General features: G+C 42.1%; 3 long non-coding RNA genes across 10 annotated transcripts in view; 1 reads left to right on the top strand and 2 right to left on the bottom strand.

Annotated features, from left to right (window-relative positions):
- The window catches only part of LOC145520777 (uncharacterized), a 204587-nt gene extending 203748 nt beyond the window's left edge, over window positions 1-839 (bottom strand). For all 8 annotated transcript variants that reach the window (XR_014064810.1, XR_014064815.1, XR_014064814.1 and 5 more), the window contains exon 1: window positions 726-839. This is a non-coding gene — a long non-coding RNA (uncharacterized LOC145520777). The remainder of the gene's footprint in view (window positions 1-725) is intronic.
- Window positions 767-26745, top strand: LOC145520781 (uncharacterized). Its single transcript, XR_014064821.1, has 4 exons — window positions 767-1190; window positions 3642-4323; window positions 12895-12932; window positions 25129-26745. It is a non-coding gene; the product is annotated as an uncharacterized LOC145520781 (long non-coding RNA).
- On the bottom strand, window positions 12433-13854 carry LOC145520783 (uncharacterized). Its single transcript, XR_014064823.1, has 3 exons — window positions 13775-13854; window positions 12807-13441; window positions 12433-12480 (listed from the first exon to the last, which is right to left on the bottom strand). It is a non-coding gene; the product is annotated as an uncharacterized LOC145520783 (long non-coding RNA).

The raw sequence follows: 26745 nt of genomic DNA, 5'->3' as shown, positions 1-26745 counted from the left end.
ACTAGTCCTTCTGCACTCTATCCATTCCCTTGGGAATCCTACTTTCAGAGGAGTAATGGCAGATTTTTAAAGTTCTTATCTCTTTACAGTAAACACTAATAACAATTTAGTGAGTCTCCTTCCGGACTCAAAATACAGACATACGGCTTCCCTAGTCAAAAGAAACCATCTGCCAATGCAAGAGAGGCGAGTTTGATTCCTGGGTTGGGAAGATCCCCTGGAGAAGGAAATGACAACCCACTCCAGTATTCTTGCCTGGGAAATCCCATGGACAGAGGATCCTGGTGGGCTATAGTCCATGGCGTCTCAAAGAGTCAGACAGGACCGAGCAACTAAACAACAACAACAACAACAACTCCACATCCTCTGGGCACATTTGCGCGTTCAGCCAACCAGAGAGCGAGTCTAATGGTGCATGAGGAGTCCGCGGATATGGAGCTGACTGTCTCCTTTTACAAGAAGGGACAGGACAATCCATGGACCTCGGTGTCCAGGTTCTGGAATCAATACCCTGGAATCAATACTCCGCGGATACCAAGGGACAACCATGTCTCCATGGAAGATGTGCGTATGTGAGGGAGGTAGGCTCAGGGAAAGGGAAAGTTTCATGTATTTCTTCAGCTTGAAAAATGAGATGATATCACAATACTGTTCTAAAATGCGCTCTGCTTTCTGTATCACAGCCCACTTAGAACTATTATTTAGCCCAAGCTTGTTCCACTCACCTCACGACAAGCCAGTAAATTGGGAGACGATGTTTGAACAAGGAATAACGATTGTAATCGGAAAGCTAGCAGACCCAGAAGACGGCAGACTAGGGTCCCCCCCAAAATTCCCTCTCAGCCCTAATTCGGGGCTCCTTTTATACACGGAAGGGGGAAGGGCGGGGCCCGCTGTGGCACTGACCAATGACTGAGTGGGGCCGCTAACGGTCGCTGGTTGGCAAGTTGCTCTCGCTAATGGCTGCTTGCTTGGGGGAGGGGCCCACTGTGGCCTGATCAATAGCTGAGCGAGGATCGTATAGCTCAAGCCTGCCCTGCCGATGTTACAGAACCCTGTTGCAGTCAAATGTTTTCGCTAGCCTGACTCTGAAGGAAATTCCAATGCAGGAATGCCAGAGATGTTCTGAAGAAAGGAAGACAAGAGGACGATTTTAATGGAAAATATGACTTCAACTACTGGCTCAGATGGTAAAGAATCTGCCCGCAATGCAGGAAATGCCAGTTCTATCCCTGGGTCAGGAAGATTCCCTGGAGAAGGGAATGGTAACCCATTCCAGTATTCTTGCCTGGGGAATTCCATGGACAGAGAAGCCTGGCGGGCTACAGTCCATGGGGTTGCAAAGAGTTGGACATGACTGGGCAACTAACACTTTCTTTCATGCCTTCTGGTACATGAGTTCTTACGAATGCCATCTTCCCCTCCTCTTTTGAAACACATTGAAACTTTGAAGTTGCTAGCTTTGAGCCCAAGTTACAGTGGAGAACAAAAACTTATATTCTAGCGTGAACAAATAATAAACACCATCACCTGATTTACAATCAGGGTTAGCATTCTGAAAGATAAAATAGTGTGATGGTCTAGACACTAGAAAAAGAGACCACTTTAGATAGAGTAATCAGGAAAGGCTTCTTGGAGGCAGTGACCCCTGAAAGGAGATGAGAGATCATGCAATGGCCTGAGGTCATAGAGAGCTTTGGTGTGCTTGAGGAACCACAGGAAGTGTGAGAGACTAGTGACCAACCAAAAAAGCCCTGGGAGGCAGGAGCCTGACCTTGAAGGGTCTTGAACTTCCTGATAAGAGCTTGGATTTTATTCTAAAGGGGGTGACATGCTCCATTGTGGTTTTAAATGATCTCTTTGGAGAATGAATGATCTCTTTGGAGAAGGACAATGGTCAAAGCACGGGGACCAGTTAGTAGCCGTTGTAGTTGTTTGGGCAAGACAGGATGACAGCTTGGTGGAGGGAGATGTTGTGAACACAGAGAGAAGTAAATGGATTCAAGATCTCCTCAGGTGGAACCACCAGGGTTTGCTTATGAGATGATGTAGTATGTGTGTGTGTGTGTGTGTGTGTGTGTGCACGCATGTGTGCTCTTTTGCACGCTGGCTAGGATTTGGACCTGAGCAACTTTAGGCATGGCGGTACTATTTCTAGAAATAGGGAAGATGAGAGAAGAGCAAGTTTGGGACACAGAGGGGTCAGGGAAGTGAGAGTTCCTTTTTGGTCAAATTTCATTTCGAAATGCATTTTTGACACCCACGTGAGATGGCAAGTAGGCAGTTGGATAAACACATTAATAGATTTAGGGATGGTGGGTCTGTCTGGAGAGGCAAATTTCAGTCATCCACATTTAGATATTATTTAAAGCCAAGGGAGCTGACACTGGAAGGTGGCTGTATTTTCCACTTTCTAAACATCTTTATCACAAAGTTTCTGAGTAATAAGAAAAAGAAATTAAATCAAAGGGAAGAGAGAGAACAATTCCAATTTCATCTATAGCCCGTGTCTTGCCACAGAAAAAGTGTTCGGCTAATGCAAATGCCTCTGGGGCTGGCACACTCTTATGACACATGGGACATGCACACCACCTGCTGGTCATTTCTGGGCATTTTCCAACACACCCTTCAGGCCAGAAGTCTTCGTTTCTAGTGTGAGCTGGCATGAGTGTATGAAAGAAATCCAGGTCAAGGTTGCTGCCCTCCATAGCTAAGCAGGAGACCACAGATGCCACGGGTATGGTGGCATAGTGGGTTTGGAGCAGAGAGAGCTGGTTTGGAATCTCACCTTTGCTTAAGCAGATGGCAAGGCTCTTGCCCCTAGAGTCTAGAGTAGCACATCCAACAAAACTTTCTATGTTGTTGGAAATGTTCTATGTCTCTTCTGTTCAGTATGGTGCCACTAGCCACCCCTGACAGTTGAGCCCTTGAAATGTGGCTGGTGGAACTGAGAATCTGACTTTTAAAATTCTAATTCCTTTATTTTTTTCAAACTTTATAAACTTTTTATTTTGTATTGTGTGTTAGTTGTTCAGTCATGTCCAACTCTTTGCGAGCCCATGGACTGTAGTCCGCCAGGCTTCTATGCCCATGGGATTCTCCAGGCAAGAATACTGGAGTGGATTGCCATTCCCTTCTCCAAAGGATCCTCCTGATCCAGGGATCAAACCCTGGTCTTCTGCATCATAGGTAGATTCTTTACCAATTTTGTATTGGGGCATAGCCAATTAAAATCTTGTGGTAGTTTCAGGTGAACAGCAAAGGGACTCAGCCATCCATATGCATGTATCCATTCTCCCCCAAACCCCCTTCCCATCCAGGCTGGCACATAACACTGAGCAGAGTTCCATGTGCTATACAGTAGGTCCTTGTTGCTTATCCATTTTAAATACATCAGTGTGTACGTGACCTTCCCAGACTCCCCAACTATCCCTTACCTCCAGTAACCATAAGTTCATTTTATGTCTGTGAGTCTCTTTTTTTTTTCTAAGTAAATGAATTTGTATCATTTTTTTAAGATTCCACGCATAAGGGATATCATACTGTATTTCTTATAAGTTTAAATATCCACCTGTAGCTAGTGACTGCCTCATTGAATAACAAAGTTTTTCTTTGTTTGAATTTTTTTGGCTATACCACAGGGCCTGTGGAATCTTAGTTCCCTGACCAGGAATCAAACTGATGTCCCCTGCATTGGACACAGAGTGTTAACCACCTGACCACCAGAGATGTCCCTTGAATAACACAATTTTAAAGGCTTAATTTCTTCACCTGTGCAAGAGGGATGATAACAGATATCTATGGGATCTTATGCAAGTTAAAGGAAATGATTTGAGAGAACTTCTAGCAAGATGCATGGCTTATAACAGGCAGTTATAATGTGTGTTTGGATATACACCCACCGGAGTCTGTGGAACATTCCACCTGCACACCCATTGCTAAATTTTTCATTAATCTCCTGCTGTGAATTCAAAAGGAAAAACGGAATATTCATTAGCACCACAGGTCTGTCTCTCTTAAAAAAATCTGTTTGGAATGAATCAGTCAATGTGGTGTTTTGTATTTTTTTCACCCTCTCTCTGAGATGGGAGACTATATCAGCTTATGGTAAGACAGTCATCCCAGTCAATGAATAATCAGAAGCAAAGCCAAGCAGATGATAAATCTTGGCCTCCATCCTGTGAAGCCACCCACTAAGCAACGTTGAATAAATCTGTTCAAGCTTAGCATATTTTTCAGGGTAATTGGTTGCAGTTTTCTCAGAGTCTTCAATTGGTTAACCTTAAGTTGGACTTACGCCAAGCTAATGAAACAGAGAATGAAGTAAGTTCTGATTTTGGTTTTAAGTTTCAGGGAGGGGACTATGGCATTAGACTTGACAGTGCTGAGACAAAAAGAAATGTTTGTTCAGGCTTCTTTACCCTGAATGCAAGCAACATCTGGGTTTCTGTTATTTTCCCAGATGGTTCCCTTCTCCTTGGAGAGGGCTACAGGTGACTTAGAGAGAACTTCACGGAATACCATGTAATTAAACTAATTATGGCTCTGTTGAGGCGGGATATTCGCATTTTAAATCATGGGGTGAGGAAGCTGTGAAGATAAACAAGTGACACTTTCTAGAAATGGTGAACTGTGTGGGTTTAGAGTCAGGAGATCTGGGTTCAAGTACTAGCTTCTCCCGTTGGCCACCTCCCAGTGGCCTTGAGTAACTCATTAAGGTCTCAGAGCCTCTGTCTTCTTGTCAGTAAAATGGGCATAATGCTACCTGCCTCAACAGACAAGGAGAAATAAGATGTTGCCTGTGAAGCATCAGCACAATGCCTAGTGTGTGGTAGAGACTGAAACCATGCTGGTTGGTTTTAGGTTACCTCTTCTTTAGGGTGATACAGTGATGCTTCTGAGAAAAAACTCACAATGTAGCCTTTTTGTGTCTCCACATTGTTATGGGCTGTTATGTTTGTTATGGGTTGTATCATTTTCCCCCAGATTTGTATGCTGAAGTCCTAACCCCCAGCAATTCAGAATGTGACTCTATTTGGAGACAGGGTCTCTAAAGAGATGATGAAGGTAAAATGAGGTCACTAGGGTGGGCCCTCATCCAATAAGACTGGTGTCCTTTTAAGATGAAGAAATTTGGACACAACATATGCACCAAGGAAAGACCAAACGAAGACAGGGAGAAGACAGCCATCTGCAAACCAAGAAGAGATGTTTTAGAAGAAACCAACCCTGCTGACAGACTTGTAGCCTTTAGAACTCTGAGAAAATATATTTCTATAGTTTAAGCCACCCTGTTTGTGGTAGTTAGTTACAACAGCCTTGGCAAACCAGTGTATGTACTCCGCCTGATCCTCAGGCATTCACTGTTTTCAGCAAATATTTTTATGCCTACTGTGTTCTAGGCTCTGAATACACAAAGATGAACAACACAGTTTCTATGCTCATGAAACATATCTTCTAGTTGAGCACACAGATGAGATCATTCCTTAATCAGACCTGTATTAAGGAGTCAGGTGGGTGAGGGACAACAGTTATTAGATAAGGTTGAGGGGACAGGAAGTGTGCACCCAGTTCATCAACTACAAGTTTTTATGTGTGTTGACAGGAAGTGTGCACCCAGCTCATCAACTGCAAGTTTTTATGTGTGCTTTGTTTATAAAAAGCCAGAACTGGAACTCAGTCCAGCTAAGTTCCACCACTGCTGTCCTCACAAACACCACTGTGATTCTTGTTGAGGGTTGGGTGTGCTGGGATGCACCACTCAGATCCTCCTTCTGCCCCAGGAGATGGGAATGATGCTGAAAGACAGTCACCTGTTGTCATCCTGCTTTGGAGAGCATATTAACTGAAGAAAACTGCTTTGCCTGGTCATACTTTCTTCCAAGGTCATGGGGAGGGAATGCACATCCAATGACTAGGAAATGTGAGGGTTTAAAGCTGACCCTCTTGATGCAAATCAAAACAATTCTGGAGGGCCAGCACAGCTTCAGAGCTGCCCACGAGATTAACTGAGACCTCTAAGCCCATTTCATGGGTCACCTTTTCCCTCCGTCTAACCTGCTTCTGTCCCTTCCCTTTCACAAGTCTTGTCTCCAAGACCTAATAGTCATGCTGCTACCGGTCTTCATCCCAGAATCTGCCTCTTGGGATTCCCATCTGTGACAGTGTTCCTATTGAAAATCAAGCATAGATAACCAGCAAATGCAGCAAATGCTTCCTTCTTTATGGTCCAGCTCTCACAACTGTACATGACTATTGGAAAGACTGTATGGACCTTTGCCAGCAAAGTGATGTCTTTACTTTTTAACACACTGTCTAGGTTTATCTTAGTTTTCCTGCAAAGAAAAGGGAAAATATATTATGTTTATTTATTTATATTTTTGGCCTTGTGTCATATGGGATCTTAGTTTCTCTACCAGGGATTGACCCTGTGCCCTCTGCAGTGGTAGTGAGGATTCTTAACCACTGGACCACCAGGGAAGTCCCCAGAATTTGTATTTAGAGGAGATCATGGCTCCTCCAGAAGTGCTTGCAGTACTCCCAGTCCCTTCCCAGGGGTCCTTTATGTGTGGGCCACCTCATGACTTTGCATCTTGGATCCAGCTGCTTGAACTAGGCGTCAGACCCAATGGCAGTCTTCTGTAGGTGGGCCAGCAACCAATGAGATGGTGCTTTGCAAGCACTGGGTCTAACAGATGACTCCCATCTACCTCTCCAGACTGTTCCACACCATGGTCTCTACCTTCGCTTTCTGGGGAGGCTGACTTCCTGCCTCTTCTCCTTGGCTAAGACATCTCATGGGCCATGGCCTCTGCCTAGAGCATGAGGCATTCCCTCCTCCACATGCCTTCATAGAATGACTCCTTCTCCTTTTATCTTCTAAAAGCTGCTTCTTTAAGGAACCAATCCCTTACCACTCCCTAACTTTTTGTTGTTTCCTTCACATAAGGACCCCAGTTTGTAAAGTAATTTTAGGATTAATGTCTGTAAGCTGCACTTGGCTGCCAGCAACTTGAGGGTAGAGTCCACTGCTCATCACTCTACTCCCAGCTCCATCATGGTACCCAGAACTCAGGGAGACCCGGCACTATTAGCTGAATAACTAATGTGAATTTTCTTCTTGAAGGGTGACTGAATGAGCCAAATCAGTTCCCTCTTCTTCAGATCACAAGTTTAAGTTAGGTGCTTCCCTGGCAGTCCAGTGGGTAGGACTTGGTGCTCTCACTGTTAAGGCCTGGGTTTAATCCCTGGTCCGGGAACTGACCATGGACATCACCAGATGGTCAATACTGAAATCAGATCGATTATATTCTTTGCAGCCAACGATGGAGAAGTCTTGTCAGCCAAAACAAGACTGGGAGCTGACTGTGGCTCAGATCATAAACTCCTTATTGCCAAATTCAGACTTATGTTGAAGTGAGTAGGGAAAACCACTAGACCACTCAGGTATGACCTAAATCAAATCCCTTAAGATTATACAGTGGAAATGACAAATAGATTCAAGGGACTAGATCTGATAGAGTGTCTGAATAACTATGGACGAAGGTTCGTGACATTGTACAGGAGGCAGGGATCGAGAACATCCCCAAGGAAAAGAAATGCAAAAAGGCCAAATGGTTGTCTGAGGAGGCCTTACAAATAGCTGTGAAAAGAAGAGAAGCAAAAGGCAAAGGAGAAAAGGAAAGATGTACCCATTTGAATGCAGACTTCCAAAGAATAGCAAGGAGAGATAAGAAAGCCTTCCTCACTGATCAATGCAAAGAAATAGAGGAAAACAATAGAATGGGAAAGACTAGAGATCTCTTCAGGAAAATTAGAGATACCAAGGGAACATTTAATGCAAAGATGGGCACAATAAAGGACAAAAATAGTATGGACCTAACAGAAGCAGAAGATATTAAGAAGAAGTGGCAAGAATACACAGAAGAACTATACAAAAAAGATCTTCATGACCCAGGTAATCATGGTGGTGTGATCACTCACCTAGAGCCAGACATCCTAGAATGCAAAGTCAAGTGGGCCTTAGGAAGCATCACTAAGAACAAAGCTAGTGGGGGTGATGGAATTCCAGTTGAGCTATTTCAAATCCTAAAAGAGGATGATGTTGAAAGTGTAGCACTCAATATGTCAGCAAATTTGGAAAACTCAGCAGTGGCCACAGGACTGGAGAAGGTCAGTTTTCATTCCAATCCCAAAGAAAGGCAATGCCAAAGAATGCTTAAACTACTGCACAATTGCCCTCTTCTCACACTCTAGTAAAGTAATGTTCAAAATTTTCCAAGCCGGGCTTCAACAGTACATGAACCATGAACTTCCAGATGTTCAAGCTGGATTTAGAAAATGCAGAGGAACCAGAGATCAAATTGCCAACATCTGCTGGGTCATCGAAAAAGCAAGAGAATTCCAGAAAAACATCTACTTCTGTTTCATTGACTATGCTAAAGCCTTTGACTATGGGGACCATGACAAACTGTGGAAAATTCTTCGAGAGATGGGAACACCAGACCACTTTATCTGCCTCCTGAGAAATCTGTATGCAGGTCAAGAAGCAACAGTTAAAATGGCCATGGAACAACAGATTGGTTAAAAATTGGGAACGGAATATGTCTAGGCTATATATTGTCACCCTGCTTATTTAACTTATATGCAGAGTAGATCATGAGAAATGCTGGGCTGGATGAGGCACAAGCAGGAATCAAGATTTCTGGGAGAAATATCAATAACCTCAGATATGCAGATGACACCACCCTTACGGCAGAAAGCAAAGAAGAACTAAAGAGTCTCTTGATGAAAGTGAAAGAGGAGAGTGAAAAAGTTGGCTTAAAACTCAACATTCAGAAAACTAAGATTACGGCATCCAGTCCCATCAATTCATAGAAAATAGTTGGGGAAACAGTGGAAACAGGGACAGACTTTATTTTGGGGGGCTCCAAAATCACTGCAGATGACGACTGCAGCCATGAAATTAAAAGATGCTTGCTCCTTGGAAGAAAAGTTATGACCAACCTAGACAGCATATTAAAAAGCAGAGACGTTACTTTGCCAACAAAGGTCCATCTAGTCAAAGCTATGGTTTTTCCAGTAGTCATGTATGGATATGAGAGTTGGACTATAAAGAAAGCTGAATGCCGAAGAATTGATGCTTTTGAACTGTGGTGTTGGAGAAGACTCTTGAGAGTCCCTTGGACTGCAAGGAGATCCAACCAGTCCATCCTAAAGGACATCAGTCCTGAATATTCTTTGGAAGGACTGATGCTGAAGCTGAAACTCCAATACTTGGGCCACCTGATGCAAAAAACTGACTCATTTGAAAAGACCCTGACACTGGGAAAGATTGAAGGTGGGAAAAGAAGGGGACAACAAGATGGTTGGATGGCATCACCGATTCAGCGGACATGAGTTTGAGTAAACTCTGAGAGTTGGTGATGGACAGGGAAGCCTGGTGTGCTGCAGTCGCAAAGGGTCGAACACGACTAAGCGACTGAACTGAACTGAACTGGGAACTGAGATCCTGCAATCCATGAGGCATAACCCACTTAAAAAAAAAAAAGTTTAAATTAGAAAAATAAGGTGGGATGGATTGAGAGATTGAGATTGACTTATATACACTACTATGTATAAAATAGATGTGAGAATCTGTTAAATAGCACAGGGACAATGAGACTCAACTATATAGCACAGGGAACTCGACTCAGTGCTCTGTGGTGACCTAAGTGGGAAGGAAATTCAAAAAAGAGGGGATAGATGTATACATATACCTGTTTAACTTTCCTGTAAAAGCAGAAACTGACACAACATTGTAAAGCAACTATACTCCAGTAAGAAAAAAGAACAGAAAAATGCACAGAGTTGATGAGGTGTGGGGTGGATCAATAGTTCTCAAAGTGTGGTCCAGGGACACCCCCCTCCCTTTATAAAGACCACCTTTCAGGAGGTCTACAAGGTCAAAACTATTTTCCTCTTAAATCTAAGATATTACTTTGCCTTTTATCACCCTCATTCTCTCATGAATATATATTGCCTAGAATATGAAAAGCTCCTTTTATAGTTTCACATTCCACATTGTAACAAATCTTTAAGAAACTACCACTTGTCAAGTTTTGGGAAAAGTGCCAAAAAAGAATACCCACAACTCTCTAAAAAGTCTACCAAAATCTCTCTGTCTTTTTAAACAATACATAGCTCTGTGAGGCCAGGTTTTCTTCATATACTTGAACCAAAACAACATATGGCAGTGTCATGATGAAAAACCATACGTCAGAATTCAGCTATGTTCTATTAAGCCAGACATTGTGAGAAAGTCAAAAAAACGTAACACAGGGGAATACTTCTCACTAAATATATTGTTTTGGGAAAATAAAGTTATTTTTCATAAAAATGTTATTTGTATTAACACCTAATGAATTTGTTGTTAGTTTTATTAAGTGACACTACAAAATTTTTAATTTCTAATATGATAAATATCTATAAAAATAATTCACACAAACAAAAGCTCTTTGAAGTGCAAAGATGTCCTGAGACCAAAAAGTTTGAGAATTGCAGGGGTCAAGTATTACCCAGAATTCTGAGTAATTTTGCAAGACTTTGATATAGTTCCATGTATTTTGGCATCTAGTGTTACTGCTAAAAGTCTAGAAAATTTATTATCTCAATGATTTTAAAAAATTGAATGAGGTTTGAAACTTCTAATCCAATTCTGAGAAAATAAAGAAACACTATGTTGTTTAAAAAAACCAGGAAATTAATATGTGACACAATATTATTAACTAAAGTACAGATTTTCAAATGTCACAAAATTTTATGCTGGTGTCAAGATTTATTTTCATACCTTATTCAAGACTACACATTGTATTTAAGTGCATTGAGCAGATTCAGCTGCATGCAACAAATTCTGGTAAATTCTCTTTCCATTTTTATTCTGTTACAAATATTTTCTAATTTTCATTGTTATGACTTCTTAGATACACCCATCATTTAAAAGTGGACATTCAATTTCCAGATACATGGGACTTTTTAAAGTATCTTTAATATTAATTTCTCATTTGATACTAACTTCTTATTTAAATGCTTTCTTTTCTGCTATCACCCTCTGTGTTTTCTCAGTCTTTTAACTTTATTGAGGCTTTCAGTGGCTAAGTCAAAGATCTCTCTTGGTAGATGTCACATAGCACTTAAAAATATGTAGGTTATTTTCAAATATCTTTTGATATTGGTTTCTAACATAATTTCTAACATAACATATAGTGTAAGAGAACAAGACTTTGTATGACTTCAGTACCTTTAGACCATGAAACTTTTGCACCTTGTTTTATGTCCCTGGATATGTTTCAGTGTCTCCTAGTTTATAGTCTATGGGAATTTGAATAGAATTTTTACCCTACTGTTGTGTGAAAATTGTATACATCATTATTATGAATACACTTGAATTGGTTCATACTGCTTTTCAGGTATGCTGTAGCCTTCTACTTCTCTGTATACTCATTCTATTAATTTTTGAGAGTTTGATTTTGAAACTCCAGCTAAAAATCTTAATTTATCTACTCAAAAAATAGCTATAATATATAGTGGAACTATATGTAACCTTGTTCGGCATTTTCCGATTCTCCTGTAAATGTGTTATCATGCTTTCATAACTTAAAAAATAAAAGAGAAAGAGAAAAAAATAGCAGTGTCAAAAAAAGAAAAAAAGAATTCTGAGTAATTTTGGATGCAAGAGACAAACTCAACTCAAACAGCCATAAGCCAAAGCCTGTCTCTCTTCACCTCTTGGTCCCTCACCCCCTAGTATTGGCTTCATGTTGGGCAGGCTTTCACCTAAAAGCAGGTGATGATGACTATCTGCAGCTACAGGTTTAGGTCCTATTAACTTAGCAACCACAGCGCATCCATTCCAGTAGTTCTAGCAAAATCCACAGTGTAGACCCTCTTTCCATTTTCATCCCTGGGCCAATCCCCATGACTCTGCTTGGTCAGGTCTTGATCTTCCATTCATCTCTGTGATGATGAGTTGTATGTGGTCAGTGTTCAGTGAACCATGTGGACCAAGGAGGGTAGCTCATCAGAGGAAACTCAGAAGCTTTTACCAGGAGAAAGGAAAAAGGGTGTCATGTGGGCAAGCAACATCTGTCATCTAGGGAAGATTGGGGTAGAAGGCTGAGAAAATGAGAAAAGTAAGTTTTCTATAAGGAGAATTCAGTAGAGGTCAAGAGATTAGGGAAGGCTAGGCTGAGTGGCATGTGTTGAGACAGGATTGGTGGAGGGAGGTATTGCTGGTTTCCTGTTCCTGTCTCACCCATGAGGACTTGATGATGATGGAAAAAGGGTGGCTGTGGCCTGTGTGGACGAGATATAACATCTCCAGCATTTTGGGGCTCTCTTTCTGCTTCCCAAGACAAACTGGATCACACCTCATGCTCCGCTCACCAGACTTACCTATCCTGAGTCATGTTGCCTGTAGCCTCTGCTCCACATTAGGGGACCCTGAGGCATAAGAGGTAACAGTAAAAGCATTAGGTTGAGACTAGAGTTTGGAAAGAAGATTCGGGATTTAGAGTCCTTTAGCATCCCTCAAAACAAAACACCAACCATGAAAGACGTTGCCTTTTATTGCTGCATAGGAGAAAGCTACCCATGGAGAATTAATCCTTAAGAAGTTTACCCTCTCCCTCTGCTCTCTCATGGACAGACTTTCACATGTGAAAGATTAGATGTGTTCCACATGGACCCAAGACAGGAGAGAGAACCAGAGATGAGAAATAGAGGCAGCTAGATTTTGTCTCAGTATAAAAGAAAACGTTCAATCTCACCATCCAAAGCTGGAATGGGTTCCTTCAGGTGTGTGTTTTGGAGGGACAGATCAATTATGCACTAATGCATGACCTCATTTTCTTCCAGGTCATGAGTTTGGGGAATGCTGAAAACCAGAGTTTGAGGTAAGTACAAGATGATTTACTTTTTACTCTGAAGAGCTCCTTCTCTTTCCTTCCCTCCCTCCAACCCCCCTCCCCCCTCCCTCCTTTCTTGCTTGCCGTGGTGAATATTGATACTTTATTTTGGCATAAAGAGAGGAATCTGGAAAATGCCTTATATTTGAAATTTTCTTGATTTTCCCTCCCATGGTGGAAACTCTTCCCTCATCTGTTCAGATCCAAAATTCTTGAAAACTGCAGCAGCAATACAAATGCACGACCAAAGGACAGCCAGGCAAAAAAATGGTGTCACTTGGGCAGACACCGGGGTGCTAGACGGGAGCCTTTGTTTCTGCTTTTCCTTTTCTGTCCCTGGCTCTCTCTGAGAGGGCGTCAGAAGTAGCTGGTGGATCCAGTGTCGTGAAGGCTTTTCAGTAGCTTGGCTGGAGGCATCCGGCGGCGGCAAGGGATCAGGCTGTTCTCTGGCGTGGTTTGGGGTCAAACATCTGCATTTGTTTTCCAGCCCTTAGAGTCTGGGCAAAGGAAGGAAAGGGCGAGTCTCCTTTCAGACTCCTGAGGCCAAAAGAGGACTGCCCTGGGGCAGCGGGTGACAGAGGGGTCAGCAGGAAGTCTGTGTGGACTCTGCACTTCTGCTAGAAGGACACAGGGAGAGGGTCCCCTGGCCCCGCGTGCAGTCAGTGGAGCAGGTGTAGGAACCGAAGGAGGAAACTGCTGATACTCCGGGGGAGCACAGGCTTCTCAACTGCCCTCTCATCCCTTGCTCTCCTCCATCTCTCTCCCAAGTTCCCAGCTGCATTCCTCCCAAGCCTTCCCCTGGTGCTGGAGCTTCTGCTTCTCCGAGTTACCTGAGAGCATCTCTGGGGTTTTCTTAGAGACCATGGGGGAAGGCTCCCTTTCCTGAGGCTCAGTCAGAGATGGACCTACCCTGGGAGCCCTCCATCCTCTCATGTCTCACGTGACCTCACCTGTGCATCACAGAGACAATAGCTCCTATCTCATCTCTGCTGAGGGCCTCTGAGTGTTGGTAAGATGTGTTAGTGCCCAGAGATTTTGATGCTAATTCCTTCTGGGTTCCTGGTACCCCATTCTCCTAGGACCTATGCTGCTATTCCACCACCCCACCCAGTTTTCTAAGGTCCTGACATCTAAATAGGGAAGCTGCTTCTATGCCTCAGTTCCTCTGACCCTCTGGAAAGTGACAATACAACCCAAACCTGCTTATCGATCTATTTAATGTTATCACCAGCGTCTGTTATATGATCACCTGTATAATGCCAGTAAGAACAAAATCCTTCATTCCTCGAATACTTAGTGCCTTATGTATGCAGGTCAAATCTGTATGCAGGTCAAGTAGCAACAGTTAGAACTGGACATGGAACAACAGACTGATTCCAAATCAGGAAAGGAGTACATCAAGGCTGTATATTGTCACCTTGCTTATTTAACTTATATGCAGAGTACATCTTGAAGAAATGCTGGGCTGGATGAAGCACAAGCGGGAGTCAAGATTGCCGGGAGAAATATCAATAACCTCAGATATGCAGATGACACCACCCTTATGGCAGAAAGCAAAGAACTAAAGAGCCTCATGATGAAAGTGAAAGAGGAGAGTGAAAAAGTTGGCTTAAAGCTCAACATTCAGAAAACTAAGATCATGGCATCTGGTCTCATCTCTTCATGGCAAATAGACAGGGAAACAGTGGAAACAGGGACAGACTTTATTTTGGGGGGCTCCAAAATCACTGCAGATAGTGACTGCAGCCATGAAGTTAAAAGATGCTTGCTCCTTGGAAGAAAAGTTATGACCAACCTAGACAGCATAGTAAGAAGCAGACACATTACTTTGCCAACAAAGGTCCGTCTAGTCAAAGCTTTGGTTTTCCTAGCAGTCATGTATGGATGTGAGAGTTGGACTATAAAGAAAGCTGAGCACTGAAGAATTGATGCTTTTGAACTGTGGTGTTGGAGAAGATGCTTGAGAGTCCCTTGGACAGCAAGGAGATCCAACCAGTCCATCCTAAAGGAGATCAGTTCTGAATATTCATTGGAAGGACTGAAGCTGAAGCTGAAATTCCAATACTTTGGCTACCTGATGTGAAGAACTGACTCATTTGAAAAGACCCTGATGCTGGGAAAGATTGAAGGCAGAAGGAGAAGGGGATGACAGAGGATGAGATGGTTGGATGGCATCACCGACTCAGTGGACATAAGTTTGAGTAAACTCCGGGAGTTGGTGATGGACAGGGAAGCCTGGCGTGCTGCAGTCCATGGGGTCACAAAGAGTCAGACACAACTGAGCAACTGAACTGAACTGAACTATGTGAATGAGCTCCTTGACTTCTCTCAACAACATTATGACCTGAGTATTACTGTTATGCCCATTTTTCAGATGAGTAAACCAAGGCTCAGAGAAATTAATTGGCTTGGCCAAAAACACGTAGCTAGTTTAGTATTGAAAATGGAGTTAAAAAAAATAGGCTTGCAGCTATGTATTTCTGGGTTTTATCATAATATATTTTTGCTTGTCCTAGATTTTAAAATAAGTGAAACCATGAAGTATATAGAAAAATGCCTAAACATTGTTGCATACCTGAGAACAAAAACAAAAATATTAACAAAATTAAGTTCAAGGCCTAGTCTGCCTGACACCAGTGTCCATATTCTTAGCCATCATACCAAGCGCTCCTGGTTTATTCCTACTAATATCCCTGAGAGGACTTTTAAAGAGAATTAAAACATTAAATGGAGAGAGGAAGATGGGAGTTGGTCTCTGTATTAATTAGGGAAATGCTAGCTACAGTAGTTATTAAACTGCCAATTTCAGTGGCTTAACACAGTAAAAATATATTTGCTACTTATGTAACAATCTGATGAAGATTGTTTCTGGTGGCTTTCATCCATGTGGTGATTCAGGGACCCAAGCATGTCTCTCTCTTTTTTCTTTTTCTTTTGAACTTTTTATTTTGTATTGGAGTATAGCCGATTAAAAATGTTGTGGTAGTTTCAGGTGAACAGCGAAAGGACTCAGCCATACATGTATATGTATCCATTTTCCCCCAGACCCCCTCCTCCCATCCAGACTGCCACATAACACAGAGTTCCATATGCTATACAATCGCAGAGTTCCATATGCTATACAATAGGTCCTTCTTGGTTATCCATTTTAAATATAGCAGTGTATATATGACCATCCCAAACTCCATAACTATCCCTTCCCCCAAAAAACCATAAGTTCATTTTGTATGTCTGCGAGTCTCTTTCTGTTTTGTAAGTAAGTTCATTTGTATCATTTCTTTTTAGATTCTACATATAAGGGATGTCATGTGATACTTTTTCTCTGTCTGACTTACTTCACTCAGTATGACACTCTCTAAGTGACCCAGGCATGTCTTATCTCATGGCTTTGCCATCCCTTAAAGGCTTAAGCACTTCTGTACCCAGGATGAAGGGGAGAGAAGAAATAGCCTGTTCTTAACTGTTTTGGCCAGAAATGACACATGTTACTTCTGCTCACTTTCTATTGGCCAACACTAGTCACATGTCTTTGCACAGATGAAGGGGCCTTAGGAAATATGTTGGCTCCCTGGGCAGACATGTTTCAGCACCAACTCTGCAGCATCGGACAGGAAACACAAAATATTCAGCAAAGAGTTATTTCTGCCATGATCTCAATGACCATAAATTCCTTCTATCCCATAGGCTCTATGGTTATATAATGTTATTTTTCTGAAATACATGAGAATTTGATGAGGGTGAAGGTCCTTTCAGTTGGGAAGTATTCATGTGAGAAATGGCCAAGACAGAAAATGTCTGTAGTAAATGTTCTCTATGGCCTGAGGTTTTCAGCATCTGAAAAATGAGTGTCTGGATCTTTTCTGTAGTCTCTTCAGTGTGGTCCACTGCAGGATTCCACTGCTAGCATGGACTCCAGAGGCAGCAGCCTCACTTAGGCTCCATGACTCACTGCAGAGAGAGGTACCCAGAGATGTGGTTTTAACATACTGTTTAGAAATAAGCATCTGAGAAGTGTGGAAACATGCCGTCCTGATTTGCTCAGCTCTATCGTTAAGCGCTGGCATTATCACCATCTGCCAAAATGTGGAAGTTGCTTAAAAATGAGTCACCTGGCACCAGAAATCATTTCTGCACAGAACCTCCCCCACCATTTCCTGGTATCAACAAGAAGTCTCTGCTGCTTGTAAGTTCTAAGAAGCCTGAGAGAATGTGAGTCCCCCACCCGCCGTCCCCACCAGGTGACACTTGGTTATTAATCCTCCAGTGCAAAGGCATCAATTTCCTTGAAACTTATTGGCACACTTACTTTTCAAGGATGCTGAATCATGTTGCATGGACAAAGGCAGTATTATTTCTAAGTTCATATGAGTGCTTGCTGAATTAGACTCCTTTTCATCTCTTTCCCATCTCACACCTACTGTTTCTTCAATAGGTGGCAGCTTAAACAATGAGAAACATAATACAATTCGTCTCATACATCCAGAAAGATGCCAAATCCTCCACAGTCCATTTTTGGGTGGTTTCTTTTCTAAGTGAGTCAATCCCCCTTGGATATCCTGTAATTTAAATAATGAAATATGAGGTTAACTCCTATAGCTCAGACAGTAAAGAATCTGCCTGCAATGCGGGAGACCCAGGTTCAATCCCTGGGTCAGGAAGAGTCCCTGGAGAAGAGAAGGCCACCCATTCCAGTATTCTCCTTGCCTGGAGAATTCCACGGCCAGAGGAGCCTGAGGGAGTCCAGTCCATGGGGTCCCAAAGAGTTGGACACAACTGAGTGACTAATAATTTCACTATTAATACATCTTATGTTAAAGGCTAGAGCAATGAAAGAGGGGGAAAACTGGTTGGTATATGAGCCCATATATGCATGTCATAAAAGGAAGAACTCTCACAACTATTAATTACAGTCCTGGTTTCTGTGGCTGGTCTGTGATCTTAGCTGATGTTTATAACCGCCATATTCCTTCACCCACCACACATTCCTTTTGCCCTTAGCAAAAGGCTCTGTGTCATCTTCACTTGTCACCCTCTGACTATGTAACCCCAAAAGCCATCGATTTCCTTCAGGGCCTGGAACACCAGAAGACTACTGTGGAATCAGGCTGCTGGCAGAGGGAGGCTGTTCTGAGCCACTGGTGCGCCTCCTATAGATGCCTCTCAGCAGAGCACCTTAGGATTTGGAGGCAAATCTGCGCAATCCTCTGCAGCTCATTCAGTTGCTGTTAAAGAGGCTTGGGGGCACCAGGTTACCAGGTGACCTTAGGTGACCATAGGGACGGGCATTGTGCTGACATGCTCTTCATCAGCTGGGAAATATCAGAATATGTATCCATATATAACAGCCAATTTTACTACAAGGATTTCTGTAACAGTTATCAGGGGACCTGAGCTGTGATCCTAACTGGTGTTGCCAGCCAACCGGGTGACTCAAATGTCTGCTTCCTCATCTTTGAAGAAAGGGGCCCACACTCACTGATAAAGGACCAAGCATAACTGTTTAGAGTGGGGTTCTATCTGCTGGGCCTGTAGAGCAGTGGATTTGCTCCATAGGGGATAATACATAGGGGATCAATAGAATACAAAGGAGTTCTATGGTTAAATCAGGCTGCTGAGCCTGGTCATGTCCACTGCTGTCTTATATGACTTTTTATCACCTTTAATTTTCTAATGTGTATGTGATAGGCAGGTGCGGAGGGACATTGTGAGAAGGGCATACATATCATTTTCCAAATGTATCATGAATATATATATATTACATGTAATATAAATATGAAAACTGGTTTTAAAAACACTTTTTATTGCAGACACCTATTAATATCACCAGGAACCAGGCTTCCATGGAATACAGAGTAGGAAGTTCTGTTCAGAAGTATTCTATAAAAATGATAAACAGCTGTTAAACTTGGTTAGTCCAATGTCTGAATTTATACATGAGAATTTTTATAGAAAATAGATTTAGGTTAAAAGAAGCCCAAGATGAAATTGCATGTGCATATTGATGACAGGGGAATTACATCTAAGTACTTTGCAGAGGAAAGAAAATGAGTGAGGTCGTATTTGAGAAGCATAGGACTGTTTTTCCATAGAGTGATGTCAATGATAGTCTAACAGATTAAGTTATCAAGTGTTAGGCTTGGATGGGTGTTTTTTAAACAATGCCCCGGGTGGCCAAGGGTAAAGTCAGGGTTAAGGGGAGAATGAACCAATGAAGAATCCACACTCTGCTTTAACTAAAACACTCTGCTTCTATCTGAAAGTAGAGACACAGGCCATGGAGTCAGGAGCCCTGACTTTGAATATCACATGCCACAATCGCTGGCAATATGACCTGGGCCATCTCTCTGACCCTTGGTGTCTCCCTTTTTCAACTGGAAGATAAGGGGAAAAAAAACCTCACTTTTAAGGTTTTAGACAGGATGAAATGAGATAATTCGGGCAAAGTGCAAAGCACAGCGATAGGTCCTATGAACTATTATTAAAATTCTTTCACAGAATGGATTTTCATGTAGGTGTGTGAACAAGGGGCCTCCCAAGTAAAAGGGCTTAAAAACACAAGACGAGATGATTTTTAAGGTTTTTTTCATGGTTAAGAGTCTGTGGTCCAACAATGTAACAGATATGTCCTGTGACAGAAAATTTCCCCATTTCTACTCCTCAGTTGTCACTTCTGGTCAAAAAGAGGAAAAAAAGCAAGCAAAAAAAAAAAAAAGGCATTTGTTGTATAGTTCCTCAATCCTTGTTTTTTGCTAATTTCATTTGGTTAATTTAGAAGAAGATATGGAACTGGCAGAAGAGTCTGAAGGACTGCAGTTTGCTTCAAACCAAGGCACACTTAACTCTTGTTTAACTGAGGGAGAGAACAGGTTCACCGGCTTGTGCTTTCAATGTAAAAATTGTCCACTTAAAAAATAAAATTGAGTATAAGGCATCTACATGTTAGAAAATATCTAAAAATGGACATGGTTTCTTTATAGAAATATGCTCCCTCTTTGCCAGTTGTACTCACAAAGTGAATTGAAATTTTCATGGTGAACAGATTGTTTAAGGCTTAACAGATAGTGAATTCAGGATGTTCATTGGGTGGGTAATTCTCCATTTGCCCCTAAATCTTTTCTCTACATTTCTAGACTCCACTTTGAACCCTGGAAAGCTGATCCCTATGAACCATGTTTGTCACCCAAGTCCTCTTGCCCTCTGACTTCTACTTGGGCAGTAGGAGGCACCAGCTGGAGGTTTGAGGGTGGAAGAGGGAGAAAGGTCTGGATATTTATTCCTCCTGCTCTTCCATGACTTGGCCTGGTTAAGGCTGCAGCTGTATCCCTCTGTGACTTCAATCTCCCTCAAACAGCCCCTCTGCGTGGTGCTAACTCTGAGCCAAGCTCTGGTAACATCATTTTTCTTTTTTTGACTGTGTTGGGTCTTCGTTGTTACATGCAGGCTTTCTCTAGTTGCAATGAGTAGGTGCTACTCTAGTTTCTGTGTGAGGTCTTCTCTTTGCAATGGCTTCTCTTTTTGCAGAACACAAGCTCGTGTGTATGCTTGGGCTTCAGTTGGTGTGGTGAACAGGTTTAGTTGCCCTGTGGCATATGGGATCTTCCAGACCAGGGATTGAACCCATGTCCCCTGCATTGGCAGGCAGACTCTTAACCAGTGGACCACCAGGGAAGTCCTTCAAGCCTGCAGATGGTAATGGCTTCTCAAGTCGCTAGTCCCTGGGTACCTTGGCATCCCTGTTACTTCCTTGAACCCTGGCCACTTCCATAAGTAGTTGCTCAAAATCTCTTTAAAAGTACCAGCTGGTTATTCCAGCTATATGACATTTTGGAAAGAGTGAATCTATGGAGACAGTAAAAAGCTCAGTGATGGTCAGGGGTTAGGGGCAGGGAGGTGGTTGAAAAAGCAAGAGCGCAGAGGATTTTTAGGGCAGTGACAATAGTGTGCATGATATTATAATAATGGATATGTGTTACTATGTTGTTGCTATTTAGTTGCTAAGTCACATCCGACTCCTTGTGACCCTATGAGCTGCATCTCACCAGTCTCCTCTGTCCATGGTATTTCCCAGCCAAGAATTCTGGAGTGGGTTGCCATTTCCTTCTCCAGGGAATCTTCCCCACCCAAGGATTGAAACTGCATCTCCTGCATTGGCAGGCAGATTTGTTACCACTGAGCCACTAGGGAAGCCCATGTGTCCCTATACATTTGTTCAAACCTATAGAATGAATAACACAAACAGTGAACCCTAACATAAGCTACGGACTTTGGGTGATTATGATGTGGTAATTAATGTAGGTTCATCAAACGTTACAAATGTAACAGTCTGGCGTGCGGGATGTTGTTCATGGGGGAGGTTGTAGGAGTGGGGACAGTGGGTATATGGGAAATTTGTACCTTCTCCTCAGTTTTGCTGTGCTGTAAAGAAGAAATCAATTAATTAAATTCCTAGCTGTATATACCCTCTCCATGACTATTGTATGGATTTTTGCGTGTACACTGAGTAACAACGGCATCATGAGAATGATGGCCGTAGAGGAGGAGATAGACCTGCACAGCTAAAACAGGACAGCCGATGACTGTCCCAGACTGTAGGAGATGTGAGTGCAGTGCAGAGACCCAAAACAATGGTGGCTTCAACAAGAGCCATGCGTCTGTCTCACGTAAAACTCTATGCACTCGTCTTTCAAATGGAGATGATGGTGGGGCTGCCTCCCTGAGTTGTTATGAGGATTTGCGGAGCTAATGTATGAGAACTTCATGACCAAGGAGGAAGTCCTGCTTTGAAATAAGCAGCACAGGGCTGATTGCTAGTAAGAGAAGTAGAATATTTCCTTCCCCATTTGCTGTTGTTTCCCATTAAAGAAAAAATAATTATCTGAAACTGTACCAAAAGTAAAAAACTTTCCCATTATTAAAAATAGTCTTGGCATAGCACTGTGCTAAGTCACTTCAGTCATGTCCAGCTCTTTGTGATCCTATGGACTGTAGGCTGCCAGGCTCCTCTGTCCATGGGGATTCTCCAGAGAGCAGCTAGTGTATAATAAATGTAGCTTTTATTGCTATTGTCATTGTCACCCTCTGTTGTACCTCCCCACATCTGCCCTGCCCCACTCCTGCATTTGGTTCTGTTATGTGGAAAATGAAGCCCTTTATGATGTGCTAATCTAGCTTTTGATTTTATTGTGTTCCAACTCTCTTGGTAGTTAGTTTTGGAAGAAGAAATCTTTGGGCAACCAAAGGATGATTAGTGGCAGAAGGAAGGTGGTCAAACAGCAGTTGAGGACTTAGATCCGGCACGTGTCCCACATTGGTGAACACTTGGTTAGAGGTTTTGCAGGACCTAGCATTTCCCTAAAGTTATTTTAAAATATCTATTGTCTATTTTATAGATCGCCAGTCCAGGTTCGATGCATGAGGCAGGGTGCTCAGGGTTGGTGCACTGGGATGACCCTGAGGGATGGGATGGGGAGGGAGGTGGGAGGGAGGGTCAGGATGGGGAACACATGTACACCCATGGCTGATTCATGTGAATGTATGGCAAAAACCACCACAATATTGTAAAGTAATTAGCCTCCAATTAAAATTTTAAAAAAAGAAAAATAAATAAATAAAATGTCTATTGTCAATTTTAAATGATAAGAGCATTTAGCTCCTGCCAAGCTAAAACACGTCTGCCTCTTTCAGTGTGGTGCTAATGTGTGCGGTGGATACTGCAGCCGGGGGTTGAGTAGTGAATGCCAGTATGAGGGATGACATCACCAGGCCCTTCAGGATGGAATTCTGGTGAGACAAGGTAGATCCCTTGGACGCGGCTGGCCTGGTCACTTCCTCACTGTACCGCCTAACCCACCTCCCCATCTGGGAAGCAGGACTAAGCCTAAACCTGAAATAACTGAGAAAACCAGGAGCTGAGATTTTATTTCCTGCCATGCGGCAGAACAAGGGTTCAACAGAAACTTACTACCAAGTGGAAGTAAAGTGAAATGAAAGTTGCTTGTCGTGTTCAACTCTTTGTGACCCCATACAGTCCATGGAATTCTCCAGGCCAGAATACTGGAGTGGGTAGCCTTTCCCTTCTCCAGGAGAATCTTCCTAACCCAGGGATCCAACCCAGGTCTCCCGCATTGCAGTTGGATTCTTCACCAGCTGAGCCACAAGGGAAGCCTAAGAATACTAGAATGGGTAGCCTAATCCCTTCTCCAGTGGATCTTCCCATCCCAGGAATCAATCCGGGGTCTTCTGCATTGCAGGTGGATTCTTTACCAACTGAGCTATCAGGGAAGCCCAAGTGGAATTGTGGATTAATAAAGAAAGGTCCACCTTCCACGTGTGGGCTGCTATGGCTGAAAGAATTTATACTCTCTGTATTGGGAGAGTGTTTAAGAATGACTGTAATGCAAGATGAGACTTGATGAACTCAAATGAATGCCAGGTCCTATGATAAGGGACTTCCACGAGGGATTTCATTTAATCCTCACTACAGTTCTGAAGTACCGTGACTCACATTTTATGGAGCAGAGGAGCTCTCATGGGCTCCCAGGAGTGAACTCACAGAAATCAAGTGACGGTCCAAGTTCAGGAAGCTGGTTTCAAATCCAAGACCTCCTGGCGTGGAGGCCTATGCCCCAATCCCCGAGCCATTCTGACCCCTGAATCCATCCCTTTTAACATATCTCGCCTTCTACTTTAGTTAGTTTCAACATGCCTAATGTTTTAAACTAGACTGCAATGTCCTTTAAGGCAGGAACTTGTCTGATTTATCTTTTTAAACTTCTTACTGAGGTATAACCTACTGCCACAAACACAAATAAGTGTATTGTAGTCATTTAGTCACTAAGTCGTATCCAGCTCTTTTGCAACCCTGTGGACTACAGCTTGCCAGGCTCCTCTGTCCATGGGATTTTCCAGGCAAGAATACTGGAGTGGGTTGCCATTTCCTTCTCCAGAGGATCTTCCTGACCCAGGGATCGAATCTGACTTTCCTGGATTGGCAAGCAGATCCTTTACTGCTGAGCCACCGGAGAAGCCCCAAATAAGTGTATGTAATCACCTGAATCAGGGGCTTCCCTGATGGCTCCATGGTAAAGCATCCGCATGCCAATGCAGGAGATGTGGGTTCTATCCCTGGGTCAGGAATATCCCCTGGAGAAGGAAATGGCAACACACTCCAGTATTCTTGCCTGGAGAATCCCATGGACAGAGGAGCCTGGTGGGTTATAGTCCATGGTGTTGCAGAGTAGGACATCATTTAGCAACTAAACAAAAACAATCGCCTAAATCAAGATATTTTAGAAAGAATTTCAGCATGAAAGAATTTCCCCCAGAGCTCTATCCCAGTCAAAATTATGCCAAAAATGACAACTATTCTTATTGCTAATCCACAGGTTTTTGCTGTTCTTGAATGTCATACAAATGCAATCATATAAATATATGAATATTTAAGTTCCTCACATGACTTAGAGCATAGTTATTTAATTAGTTAAATAAAGTTAAATAAATAAAGTTAAAGTTGTTTAGTTAATGTGGTCAGGAAATGCTGAATACGTGCTTACAGCAGGCATGAAAGGCTCTTACTCCTAGTGGCACAAATAAAACTTTGTAAATCTAAGCTTGTATTTAAATCTCTGATTATATAATATATAGGAAATGGCAACCCACTCCAGTACTCTTGCCTGGAGAATCCCAGGGACGGGGGAGCCTGGTGGGCAGCCGTCTCTGGGGTCTCACAGAGTCGGACACGACTGAAGCGACTTAGCAGCAGCAGCAGCATTATATGTTAGTAATATATTATATATTATTATTTCTTATACATTGCATTAGTGTTATATATTACTAATTATATAAGTATTATAATTATACATACAATATATAATAATATATGACATATTATTGTATATTACTAATATAGTATATGTTATATACATATATACATGTAGATGTGTATATAGGTGTTTGTGTGTTGTGTATGCAGACATGAAAAGCTATACAGTAGTTTATAATAGCACCCATTACACTGTATTTTATGAATCTGTCTAGTTGTCTCCTCTCCCAACAGTGAGGAGGCCCTTAGGCTCACAGTTGTTCTATTCATGGAGCACATAGTTAATCTTCAGTGAATGTTTGTAGAATTAATGAATAAACTACTCACTGTGTCCATACTCTTATTGTCTATTCTTATATGCAGAGGACATCATGAAAAACACTGGGCTGGATGAAGCACAAGCTGGAATCAAGATTGCTGGGAGAAATATCAATAACCTCAGATATACAGATGACACCTCCCTTATGGCAGAAAGCAAAGAAGAACTAAAGAGCCTCTTGATGAAAGTGAAAGAGGAGAGTGAAAAAGTTGGCTTAAAACTCAACATTCAGAAAACTAAGATCATGGCATCTGGTCTCATCACTTCATGGCAAATAGATGGGGAAACAGTGGAAACAGTGGCTGACTTTATTTTTCTGGGCTCCAAAATCACTGCTGATGGTGACTGCAGCCATGAAATTAAAAGACGCTTACTCCTTGGAAGGAAAGTTATGACCAACCTAGACAGCATATTAAAATGCAGAGACATTACTTTGCCAACAAAAGTCTGTCTAGTCAAAGCTATGGTTTTTCCAGTAGTCACGTACGGATGTGAGAATTGGACTATAAAGAAAGCTGAGCACAGAAGAATTGATGCTTTTGAACTATGGTGTTGGAGAAGAGTCTTGAGAGTCCCTTGGACTGCAAGGAGATCCAACCAGTCCATCCTAAAGGAGATCAGTCCTAAGTGTTCATTGGAAGGACTGATGTCAACATCAGTAAAACTCTAAAACTCTAGTACTTTGGCCACCTGATGCAAAGAACTGACTCATTTGAAAAGATCCTAATGCTGGGAAAGATTTAGGGAAGGAGGAGAATGGGGATGACAGAGGATAAGATGGTTGGATGGCATCACCAACTCAATAGACATGAGTTTGGGTAAACTCCGGGAGTTGGTGATGGACAAGGAGGCCTGGTGTGCTGTGGTCCATGGGGTCACAAAGAGTCAGACACAACTGAGTGAGTGAACTGAACTGACTGATATCTTCTTTTATGAAGTCTTACTTTTGTTTTTTTTTTAAATTGATTTAGTTGTCTTCTATTCCTGAATTGTAGAGTTCCTTTGCATACCCTAGATAGAAATCTTTTGTCAGGTAGATGTTTTAGCAATATTTTCTCCTAATCTGTAGCTTGCTTATGTCTTTGATGATAAGTTTGAAATTTTAAGGAAATCCAACTTATCAAATTTTCTGTTGTGATTTCACTTTCTGTGACCGAAGAAACCTTTGCCTATCCTCAAGTCCCAAAGGTATCCTTCTGTATTTTCCTCTAAAAGCTTTATGATTTTATCTTTGATTATCACAGGTCATGTTAAAGTTACATGGACAAATATTTTAAAAATTTAGTTGTACTGCTTTAAAAAATTTTTATGGTTTTTTTTCCTCTAAAAGCTTTATTATTTTATCTTTGATTATCACAGGTCATGTTAAAGTTACATGGACAAATACTGTAAAAATTTAGTTGTACTGCTTTAAAAAATTTTTATGGTTTTCATTTTATGACAACTTATACTTGTTTTCCATTTAGAGTCAACATATGGGTTTCTGTCTCTTTTTTTCTCTTATGGTCACACCCTGTAGGTTGTGGGATCTTAGTTCCCCAACCAGGGATTGAAACTGGGCCCTTGGCAGTGAAAGTGTGGTGTACTAACCACTGGACCTTAGGAACGCCAGGGACTTTCCACAAGTTTCTTTTTCAAATAAACCTGTTAAAGTAAAAAAA

This window comes from Giraffa tippelskirchi, chromosome 9, assembly GCF_054371585.1.
Source record: "Giraffa tippelskirchi isolate mGirTip1 chromosome 9, T2T-mGirTip1v1.2.pri, whole genome shotgun sequence".
NCBI classification, from domain to species: Eukaryota; Metazoa; Chordata; class Mammalia; order Artiodactyla; family Giraffidae; genus Giraffa; species Giraffa tippelskirchi.
Note: the sequence above shows the minus strand (reverse complement) of the source record. Positions and strands in the feature narration are given on the sequence as shown.